The 14,068-nt window shown below is 38.4% G+C and overlaps 1 long non-coding RNA gene across 1 annotated transcript in view; it reads right to left on the bottom strand.

The window, feature by feature from the left end:
* The window catches only part of LOC138200636 (uncharacterized), a 46,146-nt gene extending 37,632 nt beyond the window's left edge, over nt 1-8,514 (bottom strand). The window contains exon 1 of the long non-coding RNA XR_011178413.1: nt 8,471-8,514. This is a non-coding gene — a long non-coding RNA (uncharacterized lncRNA). The remainder of the gene's footprint in view (nt 1-8,470) is intronic.
* Between the last annotated feature and the right edge of the window lie 5,554 nt (nt 8,515-14,068).

The following is a 14,068-nucleotide window of genomic DNA, read 5'->3' as shown; positions in this document are numbered from 1 at the left end:
ACACTAAACAAGATTATCAAATAGACAAAGATGAGTATTGCTGTGTGCTCTAAATCAGGACACAATGATTGTTTATGTTTGATTTAATCTGCTTAATGTGTTTATCGTCCTGCGGACATTCTAGTTTTTCATGAATCTCCCTCAATTAAATGATGACAATACCCATTCCTAAAAAAATGTCTTTCGTTAATAACCTTTGCCAAGATATGCCTCTTAAATATTGTCTTTTTTATAAAGTTTGTGAGCGAGTGCATTGACTGCACTGCAGGTGCTGAGTAGAGGACAAAATTAGCACAGCACTCAGCCTTGAGTGTTCAGGAGGACTAATTGAGCCAAAACTTCTCAGAGATAGACATCTCTGATTACATTACATCAGTGAAATATTCTTGTCTCACAAGTGTGCAGATACTGGAATGACAATGAACAAGACAAACTTCCACCATGATTAACAGTGGGTAATGATTTCTCATATCTACTAATTATCCACGTTTAGTTATCTTGTACCAGAAGTAACTGGGAGGCAGCCAAATTGATCGAGAAAATTTATATTCATTTTTAACCATAATGATGAATGAATCTAATTTGAATGGGCGAGTCAAATTCATTGCTATCTCATCAGTGAAAATCACAACAGATAATAGAATTTCAGACCTCACCATTCAATTGGCAAATCATTTAATAAAGTTGATACAGTATAATGGGTTTCACTGATAGCCCTTTACAGACACAGAACAGTGCCCAACTCTTGCACCACACCGAATAAAAAAATTCAAAAGCTTACGCAAGTGTTTTGCTGATGTTAGTGTTGGTTTCACTCTGGTGCAGTATGACGTAGATCACAAATCAGGTCTGATGACGTCAGTATAAAAAAGAGATCTTGCGACAGACCTGAATTATAAAAAAAGGAAAATCAACATGCCTCACGCACAAAAAGAGACATCCAGTAAATACGACTGAAAGGATTATGTCAGGGAGATTTAGCCAGAGGCAGGTAGAGGTTTTGGTAGAGGTAGAGACAATGAAATAGCACCGCAAAATCTAGCAGGGAGGGAAGTTGAGCTTTTCTGTAAATTTATTTTATTTTATTAAACCCCGATTAATCTCAATCAAAGTTTCATCTCAGCTACTTTTTTATTTTGACTTCTTTATACTTGTTTGTCCTTTTTAATTTCACAGTCAGTGTAATTTTGTTAAGTTACTTATACTTTATGTCAAACATTGAAATCATTGGGTACAAAAAAAGGCCAACTACCAACTAACGTCATGGCCCAAATGTGCAAAATCCAACCAAACTCGCAAAACTGAGACCCGGACTGAGGGCAAACCGCCCAGAATCTGCAGTGACCCAATGTCAACTCTTATTGTGCAAAGTGATATTACAAGACGGGACTTTGATCTACATATTGCACCTTTAAAGTATTGTGTCAGGATTGAAAAAAAAAAAAAAAACAGGATTGGGAAATCCCTAGAATCAAATTTATACTCAAACCCGGTCCAAAAATGTATGCAGGCTCTAATTATTTACTATCTGAACGTAGTAAGATCTGAAAGTCACATTTCTGCAAAGGGCAGCAGTTATGGTACCGCAAATCATGAAAATGTGCTTGCTTTGACTCTGCCTTTATTAGCTGGGTGTAGCCATGCTCCAGCAGGTGACAGCTAGTCATATGTGACAGAGTGCAATATTATCCCTCAGACACAGACTACCCAATTTCAGACAGCTACATCATGAGAGGATGATGTGTTTGAATTATTGATACATTCTCAAGGTTGAGTGCATCGTGCTTTTTAAGGGGCTCTGAATGCAATGAAAAGGTTTTTTAAAGAAAAGGAGTGCATTCAAGTCTGAAATCCCACAATTAGAGTGATATAAGTACACTAGAGGTATAAAATGATAACATTCCCCCCCACCCCCCCATCTGAGCTCAGGAAGACTGAGAGATGCAGCTCTTGATGACCACATAAGGCTTAGGGGTTTTTGAAGAAAGAGACTTGTGACAGATGCTTCTATCTTCTTGCTGCAGTTGGAGTATTTGATTGGTGAACAGTAAAGATCATGGACAGGGAATGTGTTATAATTAACTATGAGGAGTGAATGCATCATATGGAGATTATACTAATTACTTAGGCTATTTGGAGCTTCACCACAAAATCAGAGCTCTAGTGTGTATTTCTTTGTCACATGGTCTCTTGGAGAAACTTACAAATCCTATATTTGTTTTCTGTTCAAATGAATACTTCAAACTCAGTTGGAGACACTGATAATCTTCAACAATCTCATCACGAGTTCAACAGAGGTTTTTTTTTATTGTCTGAAGTTGAAGGAATTCATTGTATCTACAGCTTCAGCTACGAGGTCAAAACATCAGTCTGGTGTAGTCTTTCAGTATGTTTGTATTTATTATTTTTTAAATCTTTGTAATTGCTCTCTGACAATTTGCCCCGTACATTTAGCACTTGTAACCCAATCATCGCTACCCATTCACCTGCCCCGTGGCCTCGCCTGCAGGCAAGAAGTCTTTTGAAAAATGATTAGAAAATTTGTGAATTTATCCTTGAAAGTGACTCTTCATATTGAACTCAACTCAACTCAAAGTTGCGAGCATAATGTGCCCGTGTTGTCAGCCATATTAACAAAGTGAACACACCATTAAACAATGTCATTAACCACCGACTCATGCTAATGTCTTCGTTTAACTATCAATGACGCTTAGCTTACTGGTCTGAAAGGGAAATCTGTTTTCTGGATTATTAGTCCAAAATAGAAATTCACTGAGCACTTCGGATGTTGTTGTGGTGCTTGAGAGGGTGGGACACTGCAGTTAAATTGAATTGAAATAATTCAAATGGCAAGGATGGGCAGGGTAGGACTACATGTGATTGTTTTTATTGATGTATTTGTGAGTGGTTAGCACAGAGTCAATGAATTGGGTGTTGCTTTTATATAGTGTCCCGTGCAATTTCCCATTTAGCATGCCCATCTAAATGCTAATAAGCAAAAAGCTGTTTTAGAATTGCTCAGTATAACTGATGTGGTAATTCACTGATTGCTAACTAACTGTAACTTTGTGGCAATTTAAACTCGACACCTTAAATTCTCACTACAGCACTTTGTTTGTGCTGAGATACTTCTCAATCAACTATCAGCAGCCACTACTGCATCCTTGCCCTGAAGGCTTTGTCTAAGGTTTTGTGCATCAGATCACTCAATTCACACCAAAATGTTGTCATTTACCTCTTTATAGAGCTACTCACATCCCACTTGCCCAGATTCACAACTCTCAGATGCGAGGCCACAGAATACTTAACAAATATGACCCTGAAAGCACCCAGAGCAGATTTCTTCGTACCCATTTTTTCTCACTCTGTAGTGACACATGTCTGTATGACCAAAAGTCATACCAACTGATACTACCTTGGCATCTACATCAGCCTGATTGGACTAAAGCTTTAAGACCTTCAACTAGTTTAAGAAATACTATTTTAGGTCTCTGTGACTTTAGTTCCTTTGTGACATTCTCATTAAATGGCTTTATCAATCAGCCTGAGCCCGCAGGCCCAAACAGATGGCTCTGATAACTTGCTTAAAGCAGTCCAAAACTCCACAGATAGCGCTACAGTAAACTAAACATCCATCTTTGGCTCTATTTGTTCCATTCGCCGTGCAAACAGAGTCATTATACACATGGCTTCGGGGAAAGATTCTGTGTCACAGAGCCTAACCCTCTCCTCTCAAGGATTTGGATCCTTGTCATCTGTATTTCTTAAACTAGTCAAGTGACGCTAATATTAAGTGAGCGTAGCTGGTTGCAGCCACCTTGAACAATCTGACATTTAACCAGACTTTTTTTTGTCATCTGCTCAAAGTGAAATTCAATAAGAAAGCTTCATTTTTTCACAAGGAAGCCTTGTGCATCAGGCCTGAACTCTGACACTGTGCCATTTTACAAACTGGAGATGCCAAAAAAAAAAGGCAACCCTTCCAAACACACCATGGTTATTCTGCCCAAGATAAGTTATGGAACATAACTACGGTACAAATTAAAACTTTTTTCAAATAACAGCCAGTTTTATCCCGAATAATTACAGTTAAAATAAATACTTATGGTGGGCTCCAAATTCATTTAGAAAGTGGCTTTTTGGCTGTGTACTCTTATTTCGTTGGATTACTATTGATGACTTAGGGGTACAGACAGTCAGCTTTAATGTAATGCCACGATGATCCCGTTCATAAGAACAATTACACATCTACAGCACTTTTGATGGATAGTTATATTATTTCAAGGTGACTCAAGTATTTGAGAAGTAATACAGTATTTAATGTAGCTTCACAAATGACACGTCCAAGTCAGAACAAATTATGGAGTGACTTAAGAAAGACTGCAATCCTTAGTCACCATGTACTATATCTTATTTTCAGGTGGCCCTTTATTCAAGGATAGAATCCATTTGCATTTAAATGAGCACAAAGCTTTACTCTATGTTCTGCTGAATTTATTGTAGTGTAACAGAGAACTGATGAACTGGGGAACCGAAAACGTAAACATATGGTTCATCAAACTAGCTCCAAACCACCGGTTTAACACATTTTAAGACACAACTCACTGGGACAAAGATTCTCCTTCATTTAGCAGACATTAGACTGGTTAGACATGTCGGCCTTCAGGCTTCCATATGTTTTCAATGCAGTCAGCTTGTAATTGTCATGAAGCATTTTAGCGCATTTATGCAGACAATGTAGTCATTACAACCTGATAATCAGGCTACATTTATATTTTGTATATTTTGGGGATATGGGCAGAAATTCAGTGGTCTGGTGTCAAGCTACAGTAAGTGGTGATTGGATTTTTAACAGTTTACAATGCAGGTCAGTGATTTGTACATACAGAGACATGAATGTCTTGGTATGTAGCTACAGCCTCAAGATTCAGTCAGACATCTTCAACTCTTCACGAGTTGTTGCCTTCTCTTGGCCTACATTCCCTTTTCTTTCTTTAATAAATTGCACTCCTTTATTCACAGGGATTAATTGTCATTCACGCCCCATAATTATATTCTCGTATAAAACCATTAACAGGCCAACACACATGCTCACAGTCAAGGTCAAGTTTGTGATTTATTTATTTGATTTCTTCTCTCAACAGCTACCTTTGTTGTATCTTGTTTTTGTATCCTTTGCTTCCTGTAAAGCTCTGTGTGACAAAACTGTTTGCCAAAAACACTTTATAAATAAATCGGGCTGAACTCAAGTTGACCTGAGACAGTCTGCAAACACAGATTTACAGTTGGATATGGTGCGCTGAAAGGCTTCCAAAAAAATTCTATTGAAAAAGGAGTGATGGTGAAATTAACAGATTGCAGAAAATCAATACAGCTCTGCAGCCATTGAGCGCCGGCATTCACCTTCAGTAGAGCTTAACTCTCATGCAGGACAAAACATATGTTTGGCAAACACATGCATGTGTGGGTTATCTTACAGAAAACAGTTTTTAATATGACACAGTAAACAATAATTTAATAAGTCTTGATTGTACTGTTTTTGTGACAAACTGTGATACCTTATATTAATGTAGTAAAGTGTGTGTGTTGTATCTCTTGGGTGTGTTTGCTCAAATGTGATAAAGGGAACAACGGATGAGGAAAAACAGTAGAGAAGAGCGAAGGGCAGATGAGAAAACTAAATTACCACCAATTCTGTTTTTTGCTGATAAATAAATGATATCACATGGTCTTACTTCGTACACTGTGTGATCACACTGACATTAAAAAAAAAGTAGCACACAGTCAACAAGCTCGCCACTAACCTAACACTCTGAGGGGGTCTGTTTCTGAGTACGTATTTCTCTACCATTTGTGTAAAATAGTGCTGCAACTGCAATATCCCTCAGATAAACACTGTTACGATGTTATAATGCCAGCGGAAACACAGACAGGCCTTTCAAAGAGCCTAAAGCCACAAGAGTGACCATTCAAAGATTGCCTTGGTTCTACTTGCTTGATAACAAGTCAAACATTACAGAGCTGACTCTGCTCCTTTATAAGCAAATCCCTTTTCTCTGTTCAATGTTAAGAGTTACACCCAAACACACCCATATAATACGACTGCAGCTACACCCATATATTTACATATTTTATTTTTATGACTACAATATATTTTTCATGGCAAAAGCTATGGCTACTAGGCCAGTATTCAAATGAGGCATTTGGCAAAAATAATATATTTCTCTCACAAGACGTCAACGTTGTTTTTCCAATTTCGCTATATACAACTATTTCAAGCACAAATTGGACACAGCTTCATGGAATCCTAGAAACTGGGCAAAGAGTGACTGGTCGGCAGATGGGCAGTGGATAAAGTCTTTTATTTCCACCATTGAGCAGCTCCACACCTTGGATAATAGGAGCCAATTCAGTTCAGCCCATAAAGAGGTTTATCAGTTCCTGTCAGCATGCCCTGCAGGGGTGAGGCGACAAATAACAAGGTAGTGAAAAAGAAAAGTGGTAGGAGTCCAGCTCCCTAACCTGTCTCCCCTCTGTCAATGGCCATCTGCATTTTCAAAAAACACTCATTTCCGCTCATGACTCGAGATGGGAGATTAGAGAGTTGAAAGTCATGTTTGAGCAGCATTAGAAGGAGATACTGGTATCACGTGAATCGAAGACGTTGCACTCGGCCCATCTGATAAACGTCACAAAATGTCAAGCACTGCATAGGCTGCCAAGTGAAAGACGACTTGCTGCATCAGTCATATCTCACTGGATAGTTTATTTTAGAAGAGAGAAAGTACACGTATGGTATACGACACATTGAAACAGAGTTTAAATTATAATTATTTTGGTAATACATTTTTTTAATAAATAATAAACCTGCAATGCTTCTAGTATTTATGAATGAGAATTACTGTGCCTCAAGTGTTTGATGTGCAGTTTCGTTTCGGTCAATACTATACACAGAGTGTTCAGCACTTCACATTATCTATTTCTGGGGAAAGACCCTATTAAAGTGCCACAGGATGAACAAACCGTGTCAAATTCTAGCCCTCAGCCTGATTCGACAGGCTTGTCAGATCCAAACTAAATTTCGGTCTCCTACCTGACTATATCTAATAAAATATACATATATATATATATATATATATATATATGTGTATATATACATACATATATATATGCTATACACTGAATGAAAACTCTGGAGCTGCAGTCAAAATAATAAGCTGCATTGTTGAAAATGGTTCCACTATTCTGCATCTGCTGCACCAGATTTGAGGAATTACTGTACTTCCTCAATTAAAAAAAAAAACATGCAGGTTTTATTTTCTCTCAAATATGAGTCAACTTTCATGTGAATTGGTTTCACTGATATTTGATGAGGAGGAGGAGCAGAGAGATATAAGTTGATGAGCACTTGCGAGTGTGTTATTCTTGGTTCTGCACACGTTTCATGTACAGTACTAACCTGTATCACAGGAGCTAATGTAATTTTCCGAGCATAAAAATAGAAATGGAATGTGGGAAGACGCCAATAATAATATTAATGATAATAATAACAATGGGAGTCGATTAACAATATGTCCTCAGCCATTACTTATGGCCTTTCTCTGTGCCTGGACCCCCACAGTAAATTACTTTTTTAAATTAAAAATAACACTGCACACATAACTTTTAAAAATTTGGCTGCAGTATGTTTCTGTGTGCATGTGTGTGTATATAAATATATAAATATATATATATAGGATATGTATATATATATATATATATATATATATATATATATATATATTTATATGTATATTTTTCCCTCTGTTTTGAAAAGTGTTAGAAGCGCAGTCGTGAGAGCTCCTCCACTGCGTTTGCCTTATGCTTGCTGGAATAAATTGGTACCATATGGCGTGATGACAGGATCACTCAATCTTCTGTGTACCTGAACACCACATTAATCATTTTTGGGGGGGATATTCTTCCCCTTTCATCACACAGGAATTTCCAAATAGCCCCTGCCTTTATTTCTCACACACATGTAGTGAATTTACATACACAGACTACACTCTGCCCTTGTTAGAAGCCAGACCATTTGACCAAGTTCAAGCTGGAGCAAAACAAAATGTTAAGGTTAGGTGTCAGGTGAGACTTTCTTCCTGCTCAACATGTTGACTTACTTTGGTTGGAATATGGTTAAGAACTCAGGGTATTTTTTTTTTTAAATTGACTTTTTTTTAGATTAACGAGTGATATTACAATATCTATAAATAAAGATTTGAAATAATAACCACATAATTGTTTGTTTGAATATTGAGAATAAATATATATTATTTCCACAGATAAGAAAAGGCTAAGCGAATGGCTGAAAATATTTTTTCTCCAAAAATGTAATGCACATTAATGGCACTAGCATATAAGTAATTAGTAACAAATAAGAGGAAAATAAGAGTAGCAACTTTTAAAATTAATTAATTACATTTTCACCTACCTTAATTGAATGGCTATGATGAAATTCCATAAGTATATGTGTGGACATTAAGCTTCTTCTGCTAATTCAGGCAAAGAGTTTTTAGACAGAGAAAGGTGAACGGAGTGGAGAAGGGTGAAATGGACCAGAGGTGAGAGAGGAGAGAGAGAAAAATAGAGAGAGAGAGGGACAAATGGGACAAAGGAGAAAAAGTGGTCTTTATAGCAATGTCCGCTTGATGAATCAGACATGTCTTATTTGTTGGCTGCACTGCCAGGGAATTTGCATTGATTATTTTCCCCTCAACAGATACATTTAAATCAATGTGGCACAGCGCAGCCAGAAAAGTGTGAGAAAATGTGCGAGGCACACAGTGAAGCCCCGAGCTGTAACCTTGGTCAGACAGGAGGAGCCACAGCTCCCCCTTCATGCCAAACAGATGAGATCAGGACTAAAAGCAACTCTGAGGACAGCACCATCTCTGATCTCCCTATGAAAAAACAATCCCCTCCCTACACCCGTAATAACATTTCTATGGGCTAATATGTCTTCATTACACTGCAATTTTTCATATGCAGATGTGCCAACGAGTGTTTTCTCCCTAGTTTTACAGAATGTGGTTTTGCTCTTGTTCTTTTTTTTTTCCCCCTCCAGATTTCTCTCTTTTGAAATTATGCTTTTATTACTTAATTTGTTTTTAGGTAAAAAGTATGTAGTAAGGATTTACAGTTCTGGGTGATTTTATATTTTTTCAAGGGTTATAAGTAGGTCAATTAAAATCCTTCTAAAGTCAGCTTCATTCAGCCTGGCTTGATATGTTCATCTAAATGTGGCCATTTTAGTTTTAGAGAATCATAAAGAGAGTTTGACGAACGCAAAAAAGCAATTTCCTGATCTGCTGCTTTTTTTTTTCAAAGGTCCTGAATAAACTTTCATATTCTGCTCTATAAATATTTTCTGCATGTTACATTTAATGCACATTCTCCTTTTTTTAAATTTTTTTTAAATACAATTCAATAAGGATGATTTGCACCTTGTGTATAGGATTCACAACACAAATGGCTTAATGTCGACACTTCTTGAAAAACATTGTCAAAAATGTGCTTTCATTTGTAAAAATGGGCTTCTGGTAAATTTTTATGAAGAAATAAACAATAATTTCTGATTTCTGCATCGTCATTTCACCATTCCATGATGACAAATACTCTGCAAATACATTGTTGCTCAGTAAATGTGTTTGATCATCTGATATTTGCCAGAGAAAAGTAGGTTAGGTTATTATGTATTCGGTAACAGGTTCACTGGCTTTTATGCAGACCCAGTGTAGAGATGAATCACTGCTAATGCTACATCACAGGCTTTAGCTTAAAATGACGGTTAATGGGAGTTGAGTTGAATTTTTTTTGGTCTCTTCTAATAAAGTCCTGTACTGCCCCCTTGCATACACTTAGCTAGATGTTTCTAGGTTGCCAGGAGCACGATATTTTGAGAATAGGTTACCACAAAAGGTAACTTCTATTGTATGTTTACAATTTAAGAGCACTGAGTAGCAAATTACAACTTATTTTTTTTCTCTAAATGTTCTCACTGTTTTTCATTTTTCCTGGACTCATAAGCTGTGGGCACTAAATAATGAATTTCACATTCTAACTGGGCGGACCATTTTTAACACAAGCACACCCCCGCCTGCCCGCCCGCACGCACGCACGCACGCGCACACACACACACACACACACACACACACACACACACACACACACACACACACACACACACACACACACCACTGCTGCCTTTTCTCTTTTCCTGTCTCTCTCATTCCCCATCTCATTGATAATTTCTCCTGGAGCTTCAGCCTCTCACAGTGAGATCAAAGTGTCTGTCACACACTGGCGGTGGAGGACGGTTCAGGAGCATCTCACTACAATATATTATTCCTCTATGGATGATGAAAGACTGTATACCGTGGGTGGAGATGACGCTGTTACGAGGCAAATGCAGTAGGGGGCATTATATCAAGCGCCCCTGACATAGGATTGGTTTACAGGATGATGAGAAATGGTTTGGGTCAGAACTGTCCTGCAAGCCAATCCACAACTGAGCTGACCAACACATTAGGATTCCAAAGTAAAAATTAACCTCTTGTCACGCATGTGTTAGTGGCATTTACACTGGCATTACAGGGAAATGTACTGTACCAGCAGCACACCCACACACCCACACACCCACACACACACACTGATGTGCTAAAGAAAAAAGCATAATGAGGCCTATTTTGAACTCATTTTGACAACAAATATTCCCACTGTTGTAAACAGCATAAAAAGGAGCAAAGAGTTATGGAGAGTTTTCTCACTACCTTCTATTGTATGCAGTTGTCTTTTCTCGGCCGAGAAAAAAAGAAAAGAGAGGCTTTCCAATATCTCCTTACTGTCTCTCTTTTCTCTGAAAGGCACATCTTAAGTCTGACTAAAGCGTACACTCGTCTCTCCCCTAGGGTGCAGTGGCAGTGGTGCAGAAAAAGTGAACTGCTGAGGACCCCACTGTTTAGCAAACACTCCTACTGAGGGGAGGAATTAATTATTCAGAGCCAAGGACCAAAGCAGCCCCACAAAAGAAAGGTCAGAGCTTTTTCATTCGAGGAACCTCCTGGTCCTGCATCCTGTCAGCTGAGGGGACGTGTAAAGTATATAAGGCTGAATGGCAGTCTGGCTAACAGCTCAATTAAAATGACAAGGATGTCTGAGGTGAAGATGTCTTCACGAGACATGTGACAAAAAGCAGCTACAGCACCGTCGCACTAAAAAAGGTGTGGATGTCCTGGAGGATATGATTAGCAGCTGAGCAGAAATTTGTAGCTTGTGAAGCAAGTGATTTGCCAACTCAACAAGAGCTGGAAATATTTTTATTTAGGGAAATTCTGAGATGTCGAACCAGAATGATAAAAAACTCACTGAAAGCAGTTTCCATTTCATTTCTTCTGTTCGCAAGTTAGCAAATGATCCATTACCATGTTTGAATAGTTAATAAGCAATAATGGACTTCAAATCAAATTAATAACATTATTTAATCTCCAGCAAAATGGTCCTCTAAAGACTGAATTATTAGGCTTCAAATTCTGCAAATACAGTATGGACTCTCGTGGCAATTAATAGAGTTGGAGAAAGTTTGGTGCCCGGCTTCTGATAGCGTGAGCATAATCCGATCACATTTCACTGAGAAAAGGCCAAAGCTTCTTTTTTTTTTTTTTTTTCTCAGTCATGGTGAAATGCCTGATTTTCATCAAGTCCTTTCTCTCCATTCTGAGCACACAATGCCTACTTCACAGAACAGATCATGAACATACAGTCGCAGTGCAACAAAATCCAGCTACAGGATCCTCGGGGTTTATGGAGTAAATCTGCCGTTGAGGTCGAATACTGTTGAGGCCTCCTGGCATCGTGGTCTGCTACTGTAGGTTATAATCTCGAAAAACTGTGAACTAGCGAGGTAGCAGCAGGTCTAAAGATGGAGCCAGGAAAGCAAATTCTACAACCATGCAACAGGGGGTGCCTCGTCAGTCACTCACTACTGGTGTGCGTACGCTCCACACATAAAGCCTGGCTATTCTATTGGCTCTGTTCAGTGCGCTGTCAGCCAATCATCGATGGCCAAGCGCTACCATTCCATAGAAACCAGACCTGCACCAATGACATCAAATGCAACTCCATTGAGCTCCTGTCTTCTCCCAGTAAATCATACTACAGTGTGCAGCATATTTTCAAAAAGTCACAACGTATTGTGGTAAAAAGTAGGAAAACCATAAACAAAATCAACAAACATGCATATATTATTGGGAAATATTTTTCTGTGTCAGTTTTCACATTTATAGATCACAAGGAAAAATAATATAATTTGTCCTTAACTGTAATTGCAGGTCATCAATCATAAGGTTGTGTTTGCTAACTGTGGTGTCTTCACCTTAATAGTATGAATTAGCTCACTGATTTATGCTGCAGGAGCATTAAGGCTGAACAGACAGATACAGATAGTAAAGGGGATAGGTCCTTTCTAGGATGATTTCTTGCAGATGGTTGAGCCATTACATCTTAGTCTCTCAGATCATTAATTTCCCAGGTAATAAACCCCCGTGTTGTTAGCAGGCCCCCTTCCCCCTTCTACCCTGTGCCGTAGGATGCAGCTGGGTGTAGCTTGTGAGCAGTTGCCAAAATGGAGATGACAGTTTTCTCCATTGTTCATCAGTGAAACCACGGAGCCATGCTGAGTCTATAGCACATGGATGAAAAATTAAACTCAACACCAAAAAATTAACGTCTTGTAATACAGTCTGTTATTTGCCCCCACAGAGATTTCTATCATTGCCTCAGGTCTGCTTCAAATGTGGCCATTAAGGCTTGACAGATATGAGGTTTTTCAGACGGATTTTAATTGAAGTTACAGAGACAATATTCCGTATTAAAATTCAACATGTGCCAGGGCAGAGAAACACCTGAAAAGGCAATTGGATCATGGACACCCACATACTTAATTCTAAGTAGGAGTTTCTTACTCATAATAGATCATGCAATGACAACTGAGACTTCTCCATGTGCTGATTACTACTGTGAGATGTGTTTAAAAGCTCCGTAAGAGCAAAGGGACCTCGTGTTGAGATTTTTTTTTCAAGGTCACAAATGAGCATTTACCATGCACACCACATTTTTAATTTAGTTGTATTTTAATTGTAGGCAAACTGGTAAACAACAGGCCTTTGAGTGAAAAAATAATTTGCAAAGAGAACAGAAAATGTGCAAAGAAAAAAAACCTTCCTATGCTGCTTTCTGTAAATGTGGCTGTGGTCTGAGAAGATTGTTCAGATTTATTGAATTTCTGATGTTTCAGAGTGAAAATGTAGTAAATGTTAAACTAGTTTTCCCACTCCTATTGGCTCACTAATGTCTGTATGCATTGCATATTCTCAGAAGAGTTCATAAACAGCACTAAGTCTAAACATAAGTGGATACAAATTCAGCTGTATTAAAAAGCATTATATACCTCATGTAAAGCTGAACTAATACAGTTCACATTCTTTTTTTTCAACAGGTGTAGAGCAGCAAAGAGGCAAAAGTGAGAATGTATTCAAGATGGTCCAGGTATTATCTGCAATAGTGAGTGAGTGTAGCTCTTATCAACTTTGAAGTCGGGCAAAATGCATGAGTCTGTGGAAATATGAAGGCTTCTCTTCCCGATAGCTCAAGCATTTCATCACATTTCACACCAGAATATACTGTACTGTTGGCTACTCAGTTCTCCAGCAATCCAAAGGCTATCTGCTGTGTAAGAAAAGAGAGAGAGAGAAAAAAAACAATCTAACCTTGATTGTCAAACACTTCAGTGCTGTGCCAGCCTCATGAACTTCTATGAGGCAAAACAGCAACACAATCTTTCCACTCATAACACAAGCGAGGATCTCTGGAGCAATAAACTGATTCTGAGAGCCCTCATCAATCTTTAATCCTTCCTCAGGCTCTATGGGGCCGCAGTGAGTAAAAACCTCCCTGCAAAACCAGAACGAGGCCGGAATCCAGCGCATTCAAGGTTCAAGCAAAGGCCTAGAAGACTTGTTGATGGGGCCATATT

This window comes from Embiotoca jacksoni, unplaced genomic scaffold, assembly GCF_022577435.1.
Source record: "Embiotoca jacksoni isolate LCO1_2020_lvr unplaced genomic scaffold, fEmbJac1.0.p SCAF_19, whole genome shotgun sequence".
NCBI lineage: Eukaryota > Metazoa > Chordata > Actinopteri > Embiotocidae > Embiotoca > Embiotoca jacksoni.
Note: the sequence above shows the minus strand (reverse complement) of the source record. Positions and strands in the feature narration are given on the sequence as shown.